A 19,607-nucleotide genomic window follows, 5' to 3' on the forward strand; every position below is an offset into this window, starting at 1 on the left:
TGGAATGGCATTTGCGGGGCCCGGTGTTTGTCAGCCTGTTTTTTATAGCTTTGTGCTGCTTTTGCCAGTGCCTTTTTTACATTTTCCCAAGTTGCTTTCAGTGTTGACATCCAAATGGTCAGGCTGACTTGACATGAGTCTCAAATGTAGCTTCAAAGGACTATCCGAATAATGGTGGGGATAAAGATACAATTGGGGGAAGTAGCTGCAGCAGAAATAGACATGTGCAGAAATATAAGAGATACATTTTATATATAAGAGATTACTTTTATATATAAGAGATTTTAAATATAAGAGATTACTGACTGCAATATTGCTGAAGACCTTTACAACATTTTTTATTTAAAGTCAAAAGAGTCATCAAACTATATGTACCACTAATAATCCCCAAAACCAGAAAAAAAGAAATTACCCATAACAATAAAGAAGCTCCAATCTAAAAAGAAATCTCTTTGGTGAAAAAACAAAACTAGATACATAGCCAACTTTAAAAGCTGCTACAAAAACTTATGTCACCAGATAAAGACTGAATGCACCAATTATTACATTTGCAACTCCTACACTGCAAAAACATATGGACTACACAGAGCAAAGCAACAGACTTTGATCAAGGCAAAGCAATAGACGCAATCTACATAGACTTCTATAAAGCCTTTGATTCAGTGGTACACAACAAACTACTTCTAAAACTAAAATCTTATGACATCTCCGGACACCTAGATAATTGAATAGTTGCATTCCTGTTAAATAGGCAACAAATTGTCAAAATAGGGAGTGTCCTATCAAATCCCATACCTGTTAACAGTGGTGACCCCAAGGCAGCATTCTAGGATCAACTCTCTTTATTCTTTACATAAATTACCTTTGTGATCATATTAAAAGCAACTATGTTCTTTTCACGCATGATGTAAAACTATTCAACACTACCGACAATGCTGCTACACTTTAAAAAGACCTTGACTATGTGTCAGAATGGTCAAACAAGTGACAACTTCAAATCTCTGTCTTACATATTGGCAAGAAAAATCAAAAAATAAAATCCAAGCTGGACGGACAAGACCTTGTAGACGACCCTCACTCTGTCAAGGACCTTGGAGTTATCATCTCTGATAATCTAAGTGCTAGAGCCCACTGTAACAACATTGCCAAAAAAGCATTAAGAGTTGTTAACCTAATCCTGTGAAACTTTTTCTCTGGTAATATTGTACTACTAACTAGAGCATGCTAAACATTTGCTAGACCAATTCTTGAATACAGTTCATCTGTCTGGAATCTGCACTGTATATCGGACATTAATACGATCGAGAGAGTCCAGAAATATTTCACAAAAAGAGTCCTCCACTCCTCTACTCGCAACAGAATATCCTATGCCTCCAGACTTGAAATTTTAGGCTTAGATAACTTAGAACTACACCTCCTTCGGTCTGATCTAAGTGTAGTACATAAAAGTATCCATTACAATGTCCTATTCATCAATGACTACTTCAGTTTCAACCTTGACAATACATGAGGACACAATAGATACAAACTCAGGGTAAACTGCACAAAACTCAATTACAACTTCAGCAAAGAGTGGTCAATGCCTGGAATATTCTACCTGACTCTGTGGTTTCTTCCACTAACCCCAAACACTTTTAACCTCTGATTGTCTATTGTTGACCTCACCCCATTCCTAAGAGGTCTGAAGGGGCATGCATAAGCACACTGACGTGCCTACCGTCCCTGTCTTAATGTTCCATTTTATTCATAACTATTTCATGTATTAATAATCATGCTAATACATATATAATATCAAATGCATGCTTGATAAAATAAATAAAATAAATATGTGTAGGTGAAGCATCCTTTTCATTCACTCATTAACAGTATCCTTTGCATCTGAAAGTAGCTTTCATCTAATAAAAAGGGTTTGTTTCTCATATTAATTCCTTCCTGAAAAAGGGTATTAAACATATTGTAGAGACTGAGCTATCAAATTGTTAATGCTGTTGACCCTTTATATACATTATTTTAAATTATGCTTTAATTAAAATATATTTCTATATGTAAATCTGGCATGCTTCTTAAAAGACAAAATTGTAGATAGAAGCCAATATGTTTCTAAACATTGGCCCTAGCCCCCTGCTGCAAATAGAAAAATAAATATTCCTTTCAATCCCATCATTATATTCTAATACAACTAATTTACTATAAAATTAACTAGATTAATGTTTAACCATAATAAATATTTTAATACTACAGCATGATATCAATGTTTCTCAGTTTGTGGATATATTGTTCAGTAAGCTAACATATAAGGTAATGGAAAGGCATTCTGCATGGTTTGCAGTTGATCAAAAATGCAACATTAGCAGAGATGAGTGAGAATTTCCTTTGGTTTGTGTTTAATCCAAATTACCTAATCCACATTTCCTATTGGCAAAATAAAATGCAGCTATACATCTTCAGCACTGGTTGTGCTGACATGTCTTATTTACATCCTATTTGAACAACTCTAATGTGCTCCACATGAACTATTGTAATGCAGTTCAAAAGGCTTTTGGAAACTTCTATTAGTCTGGAATTGAATTGGCAAACAAATGACTGGATCAGTTCCTGGGAGCATTTAATTTAGTTATTGGAGCATTTAAGTCAGTTTAAAACAACTTTGTTGATCCTGAACATAATTTAGAAGTTCTGGTTACGACCACGTCCTGAGGATATTTTATATATATATAAAATATCTATATCTATATCTATATCTATATCTATATCTATATCTATATCTATATCTATATCTATATATTCATTCTTTGATGACATTTCTGGATTCCCTTTCTTAATGGGGTAGGTATGAACAAAGGCAGTTTGTTGTAGTGGTTAAAGCATTACCACCAGGAGTTGGGAGACCAGGAGTTCATGTCATACCTTGGGCACAAAGCCATCTGGGGGATCTTGGCCACTCACTTTATCTGGCCCAAGGAAAGAGGCAATAGCAAACCATTTCAGAAAAAAACCTTGCTAAAATAACTGTAGGGCTTGTCTAGGCAGTTATCAAGGTTATAAACTGACTTGAAGGAATTAATTAATTACTTGGTTTTTAAAAAAAATTCCAAAGTCTTTTGGGACTCTTAATCTGTAAAACTCAGGATAAATTTTCTGAATAACTTAAATCTTCCATAAAAGTAAATCTGGGCTTTGAAATGTATTAGTGGAAATAATGGAAGTGCAAGAAAAGGTTTTGGTTGATGAAATACTAAGTTTTAAATTATTAGATGTCTTTTTTTAATCAAGTAAAATGTTTCTATCAAATATCATTTTTTAATTAAAAGCTGGTTGTGTATAAATTATTGCAATAAATAATCTGTCCAGATGTCACTTTGTCCTCCTTTTTGGCAGGAACATGATGGCTAATGCCTGGTTAAAATGCCACAGGTCATGCTGTTATAGTAACAAGGATATTTCTTTGAAGAAATATATTTTTAAACTCATGGGACATTCTGGCTATTCTGAAAGATAGGGACTTTTGAGTCAATTTTAGGAGTAGCCAACTGATTACCTCAATAGGTTTAAGTACATCCCCAGCAGTCTTAAGAGAACAGTCTTGTCCCCATTTTTAAAATGCCAATTTAAGAATCTGTAATCAGTCAAGAAATGATTGATGAGTGAGTATGTAGTACAAAGTAATTAAAACATCATTGCTTAGAATCCACTCTGCTCTGGCCTTCCCAACCACTATGGCTCTTTGTCCATTCCCATTGGCTGTAAGGGATGCAGGCAGATCAAGAATGAAGAGGAGAGGGAAACAAATTTTTTTATTGTTATCTGCTCTTCCAGTGGGTTGAGAAATAGATGTTACATAATAGTTGTAATATGAATAAAGGGTTGCTTGAAAACATGAATAAAGGAGACAATTCTAGCCTCATCTATTTCTACATTTTGACATTCAGATTGAGCTGTTTTTATAATGCTAGTGTTTAAATTGAATTGCTGTTTTTTTGTAAATGCTCTGCTGGATTTTTTGTTTGTTTTTATTTGATTTGGTAATATTTTGCTCATACAAATAGAATGACTGTAGAGATGGTTCAATGGTTTTAAGTGAAAGATGGGGCTACTACCAGCTAATGAATATTTAACAAACTAAGAGGTTCTTTATCATGCAAAACTACAGGCAGTCCACAATTTACAACCACAATTGAGCCCAAAATTTATGTTGCTAAGTGAGACATTTGTTAAATAATTGTGGTTGTAAATTGCCCCATTTTATGACCTGTCTTGCCACAATTGTAAAGTGAATCACTGCACTTATTAAATTAGTAACATGATTGTTAAATGAATCTGGTTTCCCTTTGACTTTGCTTGTCAGAAGGTACAAAGGTAATCAGATGACCCTGGGACATGGCAATCATCATAAATATGAGTCAGTTGTCAAGCATCTCAAATTTAATCACATGACTATAGGCATGCTGTAATAGTCATAAGTGTGAAAACCCATCATAAATTACCTTTTTTCAGTGATATTGTAACTTTGAACAGTCATTAAACAAACTGTTGTAAGTCAAGGACTACCTGTATTCTGCTTCTGTATATGCACATTTGTAACAAATAAAACATCACTTTACTATTCTGCCACCAGAGATAAATGTGTGGCTGCTATTAGACTTACTAATGCTAGTCTATATGAAACTTAATTTAATTGAATAATATTTACTCCATTTTTTACTTTTAGATTTCTTATATAAATTTCTTAATTAGTAACTGATAGAATACCATAATATTCTTAAAACTAAGTGTAAGAGTATTCTTTAATTTTATTATTCAAAAATAAGGACCACTGCTTATGCATCTGAAGTGAAAATTAAGGGAAGATCAGGAAACATCCAATATCCAATATCCGCAACTCAGCTTTAACCCTCAACCACAACCCTACCTCAACCGATCCACCATCACCCAAGACTAGGCATGCACGCCCCTAACTACCTCAATTCCAACTACTGCTTGCCTTAAATGCAAACTACTCAATGCAAGAAGCCTCGTGAATAAAATACCTGAATTTTTCCTCCTACTAAATATGGCTAAATTCGACATTATATTTGTCTGTGAAACATGGCTCAATGCATCTCTCCCTGACTCCATTACCACAGTAAGAGACTATCATGTTTACCGATCAGATCGTGAAATTCGTAGAGGAGGTGGTGTTGCTATCTTCTATAAAAACTCCTTACATCTAAAAAATATCCAAGTTACCCAGGAGCTTGCTCTTCCTGAGACCATCATCTGTGAACTATCCTTAAATATCACAATTCGATTCTTACTATGTTACAGAGCACCTGATTATGACATCGAACATGTAAACAAGCTAAATACATTACTAACATGGGCTGCATCCTGCCCATACCCTTTTATCTTTCTTGGCGATTTCAATCTACCTCATATTGACTGGACCCTAAATGATTGTACAACTGAAATCATACACACAACCTTCTACAATGCTATTACAAATCTGGGACTGGAACAACTAGTAACCAACAACACTAGACTAAACAACTGCCTCAATCTCATCTTCTGCAATAGTTTGAATTTAATTTACGGAATACAAACTAAAGAACCCTTTTCCAGCAGTGACCACAATATGATTGACTTTTGTCTCAACATACGCCCACACAAAAATCACCACAATGATGTAATCCCCAATTGTAACTTCAAAAAGGCAACTATGATCTTATAGACAACGATCTCTCATCCCTTGATTGGCAATCTCTATTCACTGGATGCAATACCGTTGAAGACCATTACAACATATTTTTACTTGAAGTCAAAAGAGTCATCAAACTATATGTACCAACAACAACTCCCAAAACAAAACAAAAAAGCAGATTACCCATAACAATAAGGAAACTTCAATCCAAAAGAGATCACTCTGGCGGAAAAACAAATCTGGTCACGTTGCCAATTTCAAAAGCCGATACAAAAATTTATGCCACCAGATAAAGACCGAATGCATCAATTATCACATTAAACAAGAGGAAAACCTTCTAAGCACCAATTCCACCCGTGCTTTTTACAATTTTGTAAACAACAAACTAAAGACTCAAGGTCTATCCCACCCTTGATAGGACCTGATGGTAAAGACTGCAACGACGACACCATTAAAGCCAACATCTTTAACACATTCTTCGGCTCAGTATTTGTAAACAGCAATGGATCATGCCCAGTATTTCCTAGCCGTACCACAGATAACAACAATGATCTAATACATATCGATTTTACAGAAGACAATGTTGAAAAAGCACTACGCAATCTAAAACCATCTCTATCTATTGGACCGGATGGAATATGTGCCTACTTCTTAAAAAAGCTATCCACTGCCATAGCCAAACCTCTAAGCATAATCTTTGAAAAATCTTTCAGGACCAGCCCCTTGCCTAACCTATGGTCACAAGCCACAGTCATCCCCATCTTCAAAAAGGAGACCCAAGCCTAGTTGAAAATTACAGACCAATCTCCTTATGCTGCGTCACCTGTAAAGTCATGGAATCAATTATTAACCAATCCATCATCCTCCACTTAGAGACAAACAACCTACTCTCCAATAAACAATTTGGTTTCAGAAAAAAACTATCCTGTAATCTGCAACTCTTACACTGCAAAAACATATGGACGACACAACTCGACCAGGGCAAAGCAATAGACGCAATCTACATAGACTTCTGTAAAGCCTTTGATTCAGTGATACACGACAAACTACTCCTAAAAATAAAATCCTATGGTATCTCTGGACAACTGAATAACTGGATAGAAGCATTCCTGGCAAACAGACAACAAATGGTCAAAATTGGGAGCGTCCTATCAAATTCTGTACCTGTCAATAGTGGTGTCCCCCAAGGCAGTGTTCTAGGACCAACTCTCTTCATACTCTGCATAAATGACCTCTGTGATCATATTAAGAGCACATGCGTTCTTTTCGCTGATGATGTAAAGCTGTTCAATACCACAGACAATACTGCTACCCTACAAAAAGATCTTGACTATGTATCAGAATGGTCAAACAAATGGCAATTTCAAATCTCAACAAATAAATGCTCTGTCTTACATATTGGCAAAAAGAATCAGAAAATAAAATACAAGCTGAATAGTCAAGATCTTGTTGATGACCCAAGCTCTGTAAAGGACCTTGGAATACTCACCTCTAATGATCTAAGTGCTAGAGCCCACTGCAACTACATAGCCAAAAAGGCATTAAGAGTTGTTAACCTAATCCTACGTAGCTTTTTCTCTGGTAATATCATACTACTAACCAGAGCATACAAAACATTTGCTAGACCAATACTCGAATACAGTTCATCAGTCTGGAACCCACATTACGTATCTGATATTAGCACAATTGAGAAAGTCCAGAAATATTTCACAAGAAGAGTTCTCCACTCCTCTACTCATTGTAGAATACCTTATGCCACCAGACTTGAAATTCTAGAACTAGAAAACCTTGAATTACGCCGTCTTCGGTCTGACTTAAGCATGGTATATAAAATCATACATTGCAATGTCCTACCTGTCAATGAATACTTCAGCTTCAACCATAACAACACAAGAGCACACAATAGATACAAACTCAAAGTAAACCGCACCAAACTTGATTGCAGGAAATACGACTTCAGCAATAGAGTGGTCAATGTCTGGAATACTCTACCCGACTCTGTAGTTTCTTCCCCAAACCCCAAAAACTTTAACCTTAGGCTGTCTACTATTGACCTCACCCCTTTCCTAAGAGGTCTGTAGGGGGCGTGCATAAGCGCACCAACGTGCCTACCGTCCCTGTCCTATTGTTTCTCTTATTCTTTTATTTTTCTTATATGTACCCATTTCATGTATTCACAACTATGTATACACTTATACTTATTATCTTGTAAACAATTGGCAAATCAAATAAATAAATAAATAAAATAAAATTAAGGGAAGATCAGGAAACATCCAATATTTACATAATTATGATAACTAGCAGAATAACACAGTAGTAAGAGATGTCTTAGTCCAACCCCATGTTCAAGCAAGAAACTCTTTATCATTTCAGACAAATGGTTTTCCAATCTCTTCTTTAAAACCTCCAGTTTTGGAGCACCCACAATTTCTGGAGGGACGTTGTTTCATTGATTAATTGTTCTAATTTTAGAAATTTCTCCTTAGTTCTAGGTTTCTTCTCTCCTTCATTAGTTTTCATCCATTGCTTCTTGTCCTGCTTTCAGATGCTTTGGAAAACAAGTTGAACCACTTTTCTTTATGGCAACCCCTTAGAACACTGCTATCACATCACCCTGATCCTTTCCCCCCCCCCATTAAATTAGACATACCCAGTTTCTGCAATCGTTCTTCATATGTTTTATCCTCCAGTTCCCTAATCTTCTTTGTTGCTCTTCTCTGCATTCTTACTAGTTTTTCAACATCTTTTTTATATCATTGCAACCAAATTATTATAATTGAATGGGGGAAAGTCATAATAAATTCCACACTAGTAATAAATGTACTCACTGCCCCCTACATCTTTGAGAAAGTTCTGCAAGATGTGTGTTTGAGCCATTTTAATTTTTAGTTGTTCATCATGCCAAACTTATTCATATTTTACTGAGTTCTAGTATAAATTTGGATAGTTTGAATGCTAGGAATAATGTGAAAAGAAATAGTCCTATTGCCAACATTGCTGTCCTGGTACTAGAACTTCCCAACAACAAGAATTTAGATCATTTCTGGTCAACCATATTTGGATCAATACTTCCTAGAAACAGTTCATTGTGATACTTGCACGACAACCTCTCACTGTTTCTGGTTATCTTTGTAAGGCAAACAGCTGCCAAATGCTGCTAATATTTCCAGACTTTGGGGGGTGGGGATGCTTCCTTACTCCAGATTTCATATGCATTGAATCCTTTCATGTGATTGACTCTTATGTTCTCAAACTCTTGGAACATCTGTTGTGTGACTGCAGCTTTTTGCTAGTAACTCCCACCCATTAATCATCATAAAATAAATGTACTATTCTATAAATTAAAATCAGGCCTCCTAAGTAGAAACATCAGTAAAAAATTATTTTAAAACATCTGATTGAGAACCAAGATTGTAATAATGCTATCAGTAGACTGAAACTGTGAAATCTGAAGATATAGTATAATTCAATTTATCTTGTGTAGTGCATTTCTCTCACTTTGAGTCAAAAGCATAGTTAAGATAATTCAAAATTAATAATTTTAAATAAAACATATTTAAAAGAAAAATGATTGGTCATTTTCATTATACTATATTTTTCTTTGTAGAAATATGATGTTCAAATCAGTGGAGACTCACTGTATATTTCTGCTTAATATCAGGACCAGAGTCCTGATTGCAATATAATATAAATTACAACAAACCTATGGTTATGTAATGTATGCCATATTATTTCAGACCAGTATGAGAATTAATATGATCAAATGCTGTTCTAGAGTTCTAGTCTAGTATATTTGATAACAGTTCAATTTGCTATCTTTTTGATAGAAAAATATCGGTTTATGTGCTATTCTACTTAGAGTAGGGGGTGTCAAACTGGCAGCCTATGGGCCAAATGTGTCAAGTGCAGGCCATGCCCATCTTGCCTCCACAAAGTCAAAAAACCAGCATGATATGTTATGATATGTCATGTGACACAATCAAGTTTGACACCCATGACTTAGAATGTTTTCATACCAGATATGGGTGACTTAGGAAAATAAGATCTATATGCAACATGAAGCACATGCACAAATTTTTCAATTGAATCGTTTCCTTTGCTTCTCCAGTATTCAATATGCACCTTAAGTATTTTACAGAAAGGTTTGTACATAGCCCAGTTAAATAATTCCTCTATCACTCATGTATAAAAGCTAACCCTGTTTTGTTCTGGGAAACAAACACACTCGCCAACTGAGGTGAGGTGGCTTGCTTGGTTGCTTAGGCTTTATTTAAGCTTCGTGTGCTAACAACGCAAGTTCAGCTCAGCCATGAAGCAACAGCTGTTGGCCCGTTTGATAGTTCCTTTTATACTGAGCTGTCAAACCGGTGACCAATCAGGTTGTGGCTGGGCGCCCCCTGCTGGATCGGACCAGAGTGAGAACTGAAGACACAGCACTCCTTCCCACCTCTCTGGCACATATGTATCCCACGAGGTAGGCTGGATGGCAGTGGATCCTTGCTGATCTGCGAAGCACTGGCTCTCTGGGAATGGCCGGCATTGCTAGCGCCGGAGTCGTTGCTGTGGGGACTTCAGGCATTGGCTCTGGAACCTCTGCTGGGACCAACTCAATTGGTGGCATCGCTGGCGTTTCTGGTAGGTTTGCTTGGTGGCGCGTTACTGGTGTGATAGGCCCGGGTTCAGATTGCAAGGGATTCTCATCTTTCCTAGGAGCTGGGGCCTCAGGCCTATAATTTCCCTATCCCCTTAACTAGTTAATATGACATCTCCACACCCAGCTATCCTCTAGCTCTATAATAGATGAGCAAAGCCCTTCGCAGAGGGTTGCCTGCGAAGATCCTAGTGTAGACCAGATCCTCAAACTCCCTAGGACTGCCAGATGAATCCAGAGGTTTCTCAGGCATGTAAGTGGGGTGCAGCCTATCTAATATTGTTCTCAGCTGTCGACCCATCAATAGCTCAGCTGGGCTGTAATTAGTGGAAGGGCATAGCGTTGTGTGTTGATTGAATAGGTATTGGGCTATTTTTGCTGGCCATGGGCCTGGGCCCATTTTTGCCAGGGTCTCCTTGGCTGACCTCACTCGTCATTCAGCAAGGCCATTATTAGCTGGATTGAAGGGAGCAATTAAGCCATGCCTTCTCCCCAGCCCAATAAGGAATACTTCAAAACTCCTGGATGTAAATTGAGGGCCATTATCTGAGACAATAAGGTCTGGCAGCCCATGGGTGGCAAATATCTTCTGTAATGCCATCCGAGTGGCCTCAGCTGTGGTGGAGGCCATCAGAACTATTTCCATCCATTTGGAGAAGACATCTATCACAATTAAAAAGGTTTGAGTCTGGAAGGGGCCAGCAAAATAAATATACAGGCGGGACCAGGGGCCTCTAGGAGTTTTCCATTCCCTGACTGGTGCCCTGGGAGGTAAGGGTCTTGATTCTTGACATTGCTGCACCCTGACACCCATTCTGTGATGGCCTGGTCCATGTCTGGCCACCAAATGTAACTGAAGCCCAATGTCTTCATAAATATTATACCTGGGTGACCCTTGTGAAGTGCTTCCAGGATTGGCTTGTGTAAAGTGGAGGGAACCACCACCCTACTTCCCCACAATAAGCACCCCCTGCTGGTTGACAGTTCATGCTGTCGGATCTTGAATGGATGTAAGTCAGCATTCACAGGCCCTTGTGGCCACCCCTTTTTCACCCAGTCCAGCACTTGCACTAATTGTTTGTCTTTTGCTGAATGTGCAGCAATGTCTGCAGCAGTCATTGGGAACTGGTGGTGGTGGTCTATCAGGAGGATAGACTCTTCGGCTTCTGGTTCCTCTGCAGCATCTGGTAGAGGGCATCTGCTCAGTGCATCAGTATGGCTGAGGTGTTTGCCAGGATGATAAGATAAAGTGTAGGAGTATGCAGCTAGAAAAACTTCCCATCTTGTCATGTGTGGGGAAAGAATTAGAGGAATTTGCTTGTCCCCAGTGAAAATACCCAATAGCAGTTTGTGGTCTGTTACCAGTTCAAAGTTATGTCCATATAGGTATTCGTGGAAACGTTTAATACCTGCAATGGCAGCAAGGGCCTCCCTGTCAATTTGATTATAATTATGTTCTGCAGGCGTGAGAGTCCTTGAGAAAAATGCTATAGGGGCCTCAGAACCATTAGGCATTTTATGGCTCAGGACCGCCCCTACTCCATAGGGAGATGCATCACAAGCCAAGACCAAGGGTAAACATTCATTGAAATGGATGCATTTACTGCAAATGCAGTCTGCAGTAAGCAAGTCCCTAACAGTTCTGAATGCATTTGCCTCTTTTTTCCTCCATACCCAGGGTGACTTTTTATCTAAGAGTCTGTGTAGAGGCTCAGCTACTGAAGCTTTGTGCAGGATGAATATAACATAAAAGTTCAGTAGGCCCAGGAAAGCTTGCAGCTTGGGTTTGTTGGCTGGTGTGGGTGCATTCTTGATTGCCTGAACCTTAGCTGTCATAGGGTGAATTCCATCAGCATCGATCAGGAATCCTAGGAAGTCCTTCTTAGAGACCCTTAGATGGCACTTGCTTTTCTTAAGCTTGAGGCCTGTGGCCTGGAATCTTTTAAATACTTCTCTTAGACTGTTTGTAAGGGTGGTTTCATTGCTTGCTGACACTATGATGTCATCACAGTATGGAACGACTCCAGGAATACCCTGTAAGAGTCATTTCATCAAGCTTTGAAAGATCCCTGGGGCTGCACTTATGCCAAACTGTAATCTATTACATTTGAATGCACCCCTGTGCATAACTATTGTTTGAGCCTCTGCAGTGGCTGGGTCTACCGGGAACTGCTGGTTGAGCCATATCAAGCTTAGCAAATATCATACCTTGGCCCAGTGAGTGCAACAGATATGGCACCACAGGCACTGGGTAAGCGCTTTATTGGAGGGCTAAATTCATGGTGGCCTTATAGTCTGCGCACACCCTAATGGACACATCGGCCTTCATTAGCATCACTATGGGGGTCTCCCATGGAGCATGGTCTACTGGTTCCAATAACCCTTGAGCAATAAATTTATCAAGCTCAGAATCAAATTTTGGGCAGAGTGCAAAGGACACTTGCCATGCTTTTAGTCGCCTTGAAGTGACTTTTGGGTCTAAATTTAATGAAATTAGTTTCCCAGTGTATTTGCCCAATTCATTATCAAAGACACTAGCAAATTCATTTGCAAGAATGTCTATAGTGTCTGATCATTGGCCCTCAGTGGTGTGGATTTCACTGATGGCCAGGCCAAGGGAATCAAACCACTCTAAGAACGCTAGGTAATGCCCCATCTACAACTATCAACTGGAGGCATCCTTTAAACTGTTTGAATTCCACTGCTACCTTACTGCTTCCCAGAATGGGAATGGTATTCCCTTGGTAATCCCTTAATTTGAGAGGGCAGGGTCTCAATCTTTTCTTTGACATCTTAGGCACCAATCTTTTGATAGTGCTCCAAGATACCAAAGACAGGGAAGACTCTGTGTCAACCTCCATTTGGCAGTTTTGCCTTTCTATTTTTACTGTTAGAAAAATTTTTCTTTTAATTGAAAAATTTGTTTGCTCTCTTCTGGGGTTTATATGATAGTTATCCCTTTGGATTGTGAAACAATCTTCCCCTAGCTTAGAAAATTTCCTGTGGGTTCCCTTGGTAGGCACTGGTCTTGCCTGTATCCTATCATCAGGCAGGATGGCTCTGCACATCCTGGCCAGATGGTCTCTTTTGCCATAGGGCTGACAGTTTTTGGTTTTAAACCTGTATGCTGCTCGCAGATGGTTACCTCCGCAGCTAACGCATGTTTGTGACTGAGGGATTTTGTTAATTGGCCATTTATTACCTGATGCCATCTTAAGCTGATGGATGTTGTCATTGCCTGTCAGTTCAACGTCCTCATCAATGGCTTCTTCTTGATGGACAGCTAAGGCTTTTCTTCCTGTGGCAGGGCTGCTGGCACCATGTATTTCAACCGTAGATTTATTTGACAGCTCGACTGTGCATGTTTCATGTACGGCTGATTGTAGTGTCAGGTCTGGTTTTGCTAGTAGTCTGTGCTGGATGCGAAGATCTTTATGTCCACATACCAACCAGTCTAGTAGGACATCATTCAGCTCCTTAAATTCACAGTGCAGGGCAGCCATTTGCAGCCCCACTACATATTGGTTGACCGACTCTCCTTTGGCTTGATTGAAGTGGTGGAATGTATGTCTTCTGACAATTCAGGATAGCATTGGGGCATTGTGGTTCTTTAGCTGAGCCATCAGCTCATCCCAGGAAACTATGGAAAGAAGCTGAGGGGCTAAAAGAGCTCTGGCAGTGTCAAACATTTGTTTGCCACAGAAATTTAGAAACAGCACTCTTCACCTGCTGCTTGTTAGTTCTACCAGATCGTTCGCCTCAAGGAAACAGTTAAATCTCTCTATGTATGACTCCCAGGTTTCTGTGGCAGCGTCGAATGGTGCAAACGAATTTAATGCTGCCATTATTATTGATGGCTTCACAGAACCTCTGATTCCTTGAGGCTGGATCGCAGGCAGAATTTAGCTCTTAAGCCCCTCAGAGTGACTCGCTCTTAATGTGCCTCAATTAGAGGTCTTTCAACTTACTTTTTCACACTCAGTGACTTGCTCTTCAAGCTCGCCTTTCTGCCTCGGGTGGGAAAGGAATCCCACCTTTGTCGCCAGTGTTTTGTTCTCAGAAACAAACATACTCACAAACTGAGGTGAGGCGGCTTGCTTGGTTGCTCAGGTTTTATTTAAGCTTCATGCGCTAACAATGCAAGTTCAGCTCAGCCGTGAGGCAACACCTGTTGGCCTGTTTGACAGCTCCTTTTATACTGAGCTGTCAAACTGGTGACCAATCAGGTTGTGGCTGGGCACCCCCTGCTGGATCGGACCAGAGAGAGAACTGAAGACATAGCAAACCCCTTTCAAAAAGAAGAAGGACTTAGGCCTTTTTATGGCTGAATATTCACAGACAGTTTGAATGTTCACTGTGACACACTTGGTTCATATTACTAACTGGCACCGACTTCAAACTTATAAACAAGCTCATGGACTGAGAATAAACCCTACATTGATTAGAAAAGTATATGTTGATATATTATTTTTTATTATTATTTCTCTCACACACATACATACAGACACATTATTTAGTGTATTGTCAGATAGGAATACAGTGTTGCATTCCACAGTCAGGAGTTTAATTCTGACCTGCTCAAGGTTGACTCAGCCCTCCATCCTTTCAAGGTTGGTAAAAGGAGGACCCAGATTGTTGAGGGCAATATGCTGATTCTGTAAACTGCTTAGAGAGGGCTGTAAAGCATTATAAAGTGGCATATAAGTCTAAGTGCTATTGCTATTAAGGCAAATTCAAATATAATTTCAAAGGTAAATTATTTGGCAAAAAGAGCAATAGTTTTGAGAAGCACAATGAATCTTTTAAGAAAAGGATTTCAATGAAGAATTTTTCCTTTCCTTTCTATGTCCATACTCATCTTCAAATGCTCTTGTTCAACTAGAGTAGGGGTGTCAAACTCATGGCATCATGACTTTTTCCCATTTGCTAAACTGGGGTGGGCATGGCCAGTGTGTGACTCATCCAGCTCATGGGCTGTGAATTTGACACCCCTGAACTAGAGCTTGACTGCATTTCTTTTAGGTCCACTTGAGATTTTCCAGTCTCAGATTTTTGCTGAAACAAACCCTCTGAGTTCAAACTGTTTCACTTCACCCAGGTGTTCTTCCTTCCTGAGGAAGCAACTCACTTTCACATAGCATTTGTGGCCTCTTACTCCAGGCAAAATAATCTCTCAGCCTAGGTAAAGACTTAATCAAACAAAAAGAGGCTTGGGGATTTAGAACTGCAAAATAACAGGGCTAAAATCAGTTATCTCAATTTTATGATGAAGTTACAGATTCTCCATTGACATAGTTAATTCTTAATTACATTTGTAATATAGTATATTTCAAATAGAAGACTTTTAATTTTGGTTCAGTTTGGCATCTTGTGCCAAACTGCCCAACTGTGGAAACCATAGGCAAATATACTAATCTCCTATACAATAATTTTAGGTATTTCTGGTCAGACACAGATAACAAACAGTAACCCATGTATAGCTATGGCATCTGACACTTTATATCTCATTATCAGAAACTCTACTTATCTTTCTTATGAAGACATTCTTCCACCTGCAAGTTCTAACATGGACAACCTCTATATAGGTTGCCAGGTTTTTAGAAATAATTATGGACTGCAGAAGGTAGGATATATTTTCTTGTTATTGTTTCAGGTCCTATATTTTAAATTTTGTATTTTTATTTTATTAATGTGCTTATATTTTACTTTTTATTTATGTTTTATTGGTCTGAATCCATAAATGAAATTAATGAAATGAATTACTAGAGTATGTTTTCATTATTATATTTTCTGGTGACAATTTTCTAAGCTTTTACAGTTTTGATTCAGTCAGAGTCATACCACAGAGGAAAAAATACCTCAGCCATCAGTTCCATGCATCTAAATATGGATTTATAAATAAGAGTCCCTCTGTATTGGAAAAGATATTACTTTTGAAATTTGTGTGCATCTTTAACGCACTTTGTGATATGGGAACATTGGAATAAACAGGGGGTTGAGTGCACTGGGTTACAGTTACTGACTACTAAATTCAATCAATGATTTTCCCCTATTTTAATTCTTGGCAAATGCTATTTGTTTCTAAACTTGTTTATGTCATTTGCATTCCTCAGTGCAACGTCTCTTTTATAAACCTGTTTGCCTTTTCTTGACCATTTATGTGGAAGCAAGACATGCACATTGGTTAATGTGGTTGATATAATGCTGCAAAGATAGGTATAAATATTCTTGTTTCTACTGGAAATGGCAGCACTGTTGATTAATAAAAGAGGGGAAGTCACTGCTGCTTTGCATGAAAATTTGTGGGATGAATGCCCATTGTTAAATTAAGTTCATTCCCATTCCCTTTTGAGAATTTTTTTTCCGCTGCAGTTCCTGCTTCAACGTTTGTGGGTGGATGTCAGCCAGCTTCATGATTTACAATCTTCAAAAGCTGCTTCTGCCAACATGTGGATCTTGTCAAGGTGTTCAGTGCTGTTTAGGGAGCTTTAGAAGTAAATCCTGTCTTTTACACAAGTTCATTCCCCTTTATTCCCCCTTCTCATAGCCTTAATTTTGCTATGGCCTTGGCTTCTTTGTTCTTTCATGACTAATATTGCCATCTGTGACCATTACATATTTATATAGCAATGTAACATATGAAACACAGGAAACCCCAGTTTTTATTCATCTTACCATTTGTTGCTTAAAGCAAGAATCCTTTTTGCAATCATCTGAAGCCCTCCCAGGTTTCTTCAGATCTCTAATATGCTGCAATATATCAACACCTTTACTATTGTTATTTATTCCAAATGGAAGGTCTTTTGCAGAGATAACTAGTTCCACTGGCACTGCATAAATGCCTGTAGATTAGTCTATCTATTATTCTTTAAACAAAGGGGGAGAGAAAGTTGGCATGTGTGACATTTAACTTAGCTGATGTTAGTAGCGGATACATCTATGATCATCCCAAATCTATTTTTGAGATAAAATCCTACAGAAGATACTAGCTGAACCACTCCCAAAATTGAATTATGACAGCTGCTTCCAGGAACTAGATTCTGGTCCAGCAATAGTACAACAGCCAGAGATGATTATAAACAAGGCTAAGTTTGAGTCCACTTCTGTGTTTAAGGATTATATAGGGTGGAGGGAGGGTAAGAGCAGGTGCAAGAAAGCATATTCTAATTAAATGTTTTGAAGCTGATGGTGGACATTTGAAATCTTTGTGAAGATCTTGCATTTTTTTCATTTTATAACACAAGATAGACAAATACAAATGTTACAGCCCTTGATATATCATATTGTATCAATGTGTTGGGTCAACTAAATACTTTATTCTCTTAAAACCAGAGTAGCAGAAATTAAAGAACAGTATAACAGGATAGGTAACAGATTACCAGGAATAGAGGAAAATTGCCCTGATAGCCTAAATTCACTGTAATATAAATAGCAGTCTGAAGAGAAAAGGAACAATTCAGGGGTGGGATTCAAATTTCTTAACAACCGGTTCTGTGGGTGTCGCCTAATTTGTGGGTGTGGCTTGGTGGTCATGTGTCGGGTGGGAGTGGCTTGCTGACTGACATGGCTAGGTGGTCATGTGACTGGGTGGGCGTGGCCATCTGGCCATGTGACTGGCAAACCAAATGTAAGTGGTCCTTGCTTAATGACCAGGTCTCAGCTTAATGACCAGTTGCTTAGCAAGTGTTTTTTGCCTGTTTCCAAGGCCTGGGAAGCCCTGGAGAGGGCAGGGCAAGGCCCAGGCAGGTGGCCATGTAACTGGAAAACCAAATGTAAGTGGTCCTCGCTTAATGACCAGGTCCTCGCTTAATGGCCAGTTGCTTAGCAAGTGTTCTAACTTATGACTGACCTCCACAGAGCTACTTGGCCTGTTTTTGGTGTTTTGACAACCACACACACACACACACACACACACACACACTGCTATTCTAACCCTGCTATTCTTTGATTCTGTAAGGATCTCCTGCTGGAGGAAGGGGTTGGACTAGATGACCTCCAAGATCCCTTAAAGGCCAGCCCTAGATTGCTGTGCTGCTTCAAAGTCTTCTGAAGCCAGGGTTTATGTCCTTCCTTCCTCTCCTTTTTTTCTCTCTCCCTCCCTCCCTCCTTCCATGTATTTATCTATCCATTCATATCTAATTTACTTTCTCCTCTCTCTTTCTTTCTTTCTTTCTTTCTTTCTTTCTTTCTTTCTTTCTTTCTTTCTTTCTTTCTTTCTTTCTTTCTTTCACTTTCCTTCTGCCCCTTCCTTCCATTCCCCTTTCTTCCTTTCACTTCCTTTCTCTCTCCCTTTTTCTTTCTTTCCCTTTTCTTTCTTTTCTTTCTTGTATCTTCCTTCTCTCTTTCTCTCTCACTTTCTTTCTCTCTCTCTTTCCCTCTCTTTCTCTCTCTTTCTGTATCCCCCTCTCTTTCGCTCTCCCCCTCCCTCTTTCTCTCTCTCTCTTTCTGTCCCTTCCTCCTTTACTCTTTCCTTCTAAAGCTAGGAAGCCCACCTGAAACACACACATGCACACTCACACCCAGGGGTGGGATTCTCCCAGTTTGGCCCGGTTCTATTGTACTCTGCCTATCAGAGAATAAGCCTGCAGGCAGGGACTGTGCTTTTTAATCTTTGTGCAGGGTCTTAAAAAAAAATACATGCAATCAACAGAAACAAATGAGGCAGCTTAGAAACAAGAGGATGCTCAGAGCAACCCCAGTTCTACAGTATCATAGAATAAGAACAGTTAAGAAGAAAGGCAATAGCAGGAAGGAAGGAAGGAAGGAAGGAAGGAAGGAAGGAAGGAAGGAAGGAAGGAAGGAAGGAAGGAAGGAAGGAAGGAAGGAAGAAACCACCCTACTGAGGGCTGCAGAATTATGCAGCCTTTAGTGTTTCAGATTGGTGACCCTTCCTAGACCCAACTGGTGCTTCTTTTGGTATCTACAGTACATAAGTTTCAGTCCTAAAGATGCTCCTTCTCCCCAGGAGACCAACCTTCAATTCTGGATAAATACTTCTGCACCCTTTCACTCTTTGTTCCTCAACATCCTTCTTACATTGGATCACAAGCCATTGAACCAGATCAGAACCAAGAACAACAGTTGCAGTTATGTAGATATAAAAGAGAGTGGAAACTTTACAGCCTTCAAACCCCGATCCCCTGTATTTTTAACCCCCTGACACTCATAGCCAGATATTATTTCTCTTCATTGTGTCTCTGTATGTGGCATTGTTACAGAGAACTTACACAAACAAAACAAACTTTACAAGAATAATAACATCTTTAGAAATGACCCTTT

The sequence above is a fragment of the Notechis scutatus genome, chromosome Z (genome assembly GCF_049901735.1).
Source record: "Notechis scutatus isolate UNSWTSFEM ecotype Mainland chromosome Z, rNotScu1.2, whole genome shotgun sequence".
NCBI lineage: Eukaryota > Metazoa > Chordata > Lepidosauria > Squamata > Elapidae > Notechis > Notechis scutatus.